Genomic DNA, 4,470 nt, shown 5'->3' on the forward strand with positions numbered 1-4,470 from the left:
AAAGACGGGAGAGAGAAGAGTTAGACTAAGCGAGAAGATCAAGCATGCAAGTATTTAGCTTGACGTGTTAGTAAAACAGGCTCGGTACTAAGACCGGCTCACGAGATTACTACTAGACGTCATTATCAATACCGACTAGCTAAGCACGATGGGCAGTCTTTCGTGGCAATAAAAACGGGCCATGCAATCCTGACACAACAACAGTACAGCTAGACGATAGTTCTTCCATGAAAGACTAACCTCAATCCCTCTTAGTCGAACAAAAGGATAGCAGAGTGGTGGTGACGAGGGAAAGGATGAATTAAGAGAAGAAGGGAACAGACAGAGGGGAGGGGGGGGGGGGGGGGGGGGGGGGGGGGGGGGCGCGGCGGCAGAAAAGTCAAGAGGATAAAAGAGGGAAGGAAGGAAGATGCAATCGGCTCTGAACATTGCCGACTGTTTGAGAAGGGAAGAGAGAGAAAGGACAGTCGGTGTTAGACTATTCACAGAACTCTTTTACTCATGGTTTCGTGACCATCTCGTCTGTCATTTTTACTAGTGGAGTTCCCTTGTTCGGGTATACACCATGCCCGTTATTCTTTTTTTTTTTTTAGTTGTGGGGGCATGTTTAAGGTCATGCCTCTGGGACCTGTGTGAAGCCTTTTAATGTCATGCAGCCAGGACGTGCACTATGTTTTAAGGTCATACAGCTGGACCATGATGGTGTGAATGGCAGTCTATGAAGGCCATGGGGTGAGTATGGTGGTGGCTTGACTCACTTGGGGAGATGGCTCGAGGCTACTTATGAATGATGGATGATGTATGAAATGTGAGCGGACATTTTTGGTGACTCATTAAATTACAATGAATTTGGATGGCGAGATGGTTCGCCGTTTCGTGAGCGCGAATGAGAACTAGGGAATGATATTTGGTGATATATGGGGGGGGGGGGGGGGCGGCGGCAGAAAAGACAAGAGGATAAAAGAGGGAAGGAAGGAAGATGCAATAGGCTCTGAACATTGCCGACTGTTTGAGAAGGGAAGAGAGAGAAAGGACAGTCAGTGTTAGACTATTCACATAACTCTTTTACTCATGGTTTCGTGACCATGCTCGTCTGTCATTTTTACTAATGGAGTTCCCTTGTTCGGGTATACACCATGCCCGTTATTCTTTTTTTTTTTTTAATTGTGGGGGCATGTTTAAGGTCATGCCTCTGGGACCTGTGTGAAGCCTTTTAATGTCATGCAGCCAGGACGTGCACTATGTTTTAAGGTCATAGAGCTGGACCATGATGGTGTGAATGGCAGTCTATGAAGGCCATGGGGTGAGTATGGTGGTGGCTTGACTCACTTGGGGAGATGGCTCGAGGCTACTTATGAATGATGGATGATGTATGAAATGTGAGCAGACATTTTTGGTGACTCATTAAATTACAATGAATTTGGATGGCGAGATGGTTCGCCGTTTCGTGAGCGTGGATGAGAACTAGGGAATGATATATGGTGATAAAGTGAATCGACACACTGGGGTGTTATGAAGATGGCACACACACACACTAATTGGTAGGTTAGGGAAGGTGTGCGTGGGAATGCACATAAGGCATGTGCGCATACGTGGGGATAAGTTTATGGTCGTACCTCCTGGGCCTGTGCGAAGCAGTTTATCCTCATGCCAGTAGAACGTGCACTATGGTTTATGCAGTTTAGAGTCATACAACTAGGGTTGTGTAGTATAAGGTCGTGCAACTAGTCCTCCACTATAGTTTAATGTTATATAGTTTGGATCGCGGTCATGTAGTTTAAAGTCATACAACTAGGACTGTGCAGTTTAAGGTCGTGCAACTAGACCTCTACTACAGGTTAAGGTCATATAGTTTGGACTATGAAGTTTAGGGTCGTGCATCTAGACCTATGCTACAGTTTAAGGTCATATAGTTTGGACCGCGGTCATGCAGTTTAAAGTCATACAACTAGGACTGTGCAGTTTATGATCGTGCAACTAGACCTTTGCTACAGTTTAAGGTCATATAGTTTAGACCATGGAGTTTACGGTCGTGCATCTAGACCATAGCTACAGTTTAAGGGCATAGTTTGGACCGTGGTCATGAAGTCTAAAGTCATACAACTAGGACTGTGTAGTTTAAGGTCATGAAACTAGACCTCCACTACAGTTTAAGGTCATTAGTTTGGACCATGGAGTTTAGGATCGTGCATTTAGACCATAGCTACAGTTTAAGGTCATATAGTTTGGACCGCGGTCATGCAGTTTAAAGTCATACAACTAGAACTGTGCAGTTTAATGTCGTGCAACTAGACCTCTCCTATAGTTTAAGGTCATATAGTTTGGACCATGGAGTTAGGGTCGTGCATTTAGACCATAGCTACAGTTTAAGGTCATATAGTTTAGACTGCGGTCAAGGCGGCTAACTGTCGCTTGACGTTCCTTAGACGAGACTGGAATTCTTAGTTTGTGAGGGGCATTCATGGACAACGTATTCTAAATAAGGGGGTAAAACCTTGTTCTTCCCTCTTTTTTCAGCAAGGGTAAAAAAACTTAAGAAAAAAGTTTTCTTTAACGATGAGGAGAGGGCGGTTAGTTGAAGTTCCGGCGAGCAGTAAGACTTCAGCAGAAGTTTTACAGGGAAGGTTCTTTGGCAGACAACCGGATTCCGTCGGTTTGGAAGGGATGACCTTCGGCGAGCAGACTTTGCTAAGAATTCGGTAAAGTTGCAGGGAGAGCAGTGAGGAAAGGCGAGTTCTCCGAGAAACTAAAGAGGTTCTGAGTGTAATGTTTTTCTGGTAGAAGAGGTGGGAAACGTTGCAGTGCGTATTTTCACACATCTAGGGAGTTTTTTGGGAATTTTTGAAGGGTTTCTTGGGGTTGTGGTAACTTTTTGATGCTGTTCGTGGTTTTGCAGAGGTTTTTCAGAACTTAAGGGAAGTTTGGAGAAGTTTCCCTGTGATGTTTTGGTGAAGTCCAGGCCAAAATACGTAGGCGAGAAAGTTTTTTCGGTGAGTTGCCATTCCGACGAAAGACAAACGATCACAAGAGGTGGATCGTAGATTGTAGGAGGTGAACCGTCATGGGGAAAGTGTATAATTGCTGAAGACGTGGTGACGGTTGGCTTTCGTTCGTGTGTCAAGTGGCGTTGAAGGATGTGGTGACGGTTGTCAGTTGGCACAATTGAGTTCGAGGTGTCACGACTAGGATTCGAGGCATATGTGAGAGATTCGCTCATAGCTGGCGCTGGCTTTTGGAAAACTCAACTGGCGCTGGGGTGTTTTGGCAATCTCACTTGACGCTAGTTGTTGGCGCTCAACCCGCGCTGGGTGTTGGGAAGCTCGACTGGTGCTGAGTGTTTAACAACCTCACCCGGCGCTAATCGTTTAACACACAGCTGACGTTGGGCATTGAGAAGCTCACCCAGCGTTATTTGTTAACAGGCAACTGGCAATGGGCATTTGAGAGGCTCACCGAAGCTAAGTCTTTGAGAGGCTCAAACGATTTTGAGTGTTGAACAGACTCAACCGGCACTGATCCTGTGTCTTAGTAACTTTTTGGAAGTGAACTGCTAAGTCCCTTTATAATGGCTGGCTCTTCTTATCAAATCCCTGATGTGAAGAGGCTCCCAAGAGAAGGAGAAATTGGAGCTCATGATTTTATAGGCGAGGTCTTATTGAGGGGTGAACCCATTTAGCTGACCCAGCCAGTGTGTGAGCCAGAGTGACCTCTTAGCATCACTTTTGTTACTGACCCCGTGTGCTTTGAAGTGTGGGAGGGCAATGATGGCAATGTCTGTTTTGAAGAAGGGATGACACTTCTTCACTTTATGCATTGGAACATAGCTTCTGGGGAGAACTTGCCTACCTTAGGGAAGCAAATGGTAGAGGCTAAAGGACTACTAAGGTGGTCAACAAAAGGCCTTCGGATTCAGGGGGAGCACCAATGCCTGAAGGGATATGCTTCCTGGACTGCCAAGGTATTGGCGTTGTACAAAAGCACTCTTGAGCATGCTTCATTATTGATAGCGGTCCAGTGTTCGGGCAGCTACTATGACTGTTGCTCCAATATAGTAAAGGTTTGTTTGAGACATGGAGCCATGTGAGCAATACTTGGCTTCATGGTCATGGAGAAGCGGGAATATCTTTGCTAGATCTTCACTTTATTGGAGGTCTCCCGATGATCGGGGCCATGTACAACAAGTTCGTGCCCCCGAACTCAGTCATCTTTGGTGGTGCGAACTTGGGAGATGAAGAGCCGCCAACCAGTCTTCCAAAGATCTTTAAGGCCTACCAATTTATCATCATCCGTTCTACCAATGGTAGGGTCACCTTTACAGAATGGGTGAAATTATTTTATGGAGATTATCCCAAGGGCGGTCAGGGTGCCCCAAAGGGGAAAGGCAAGGCAGTTGCAAAAGAGATGCCTCCCATATATTAACTCGAGGCTGGTGATGAACGTGTCTTCTTGGCTGCCTACTTGGCCTTGATC

Source organism: Amborella trichopoda, chromosome 8, assembly GCF_054954075.1.
Source record: "Amborella trichopoda isolate Santa Cruz 75 chromosome 8, AtrichopodaSantaCruz75HAP2 v2.0, whole genome shotgun sequence".
Lineage (NCBI taxonomy): Eukaryota > Viridiplantae > Streptophyta > Magnoliopsida > Amborellales > Amborellaceae > Amborella > Amborella trichopoda.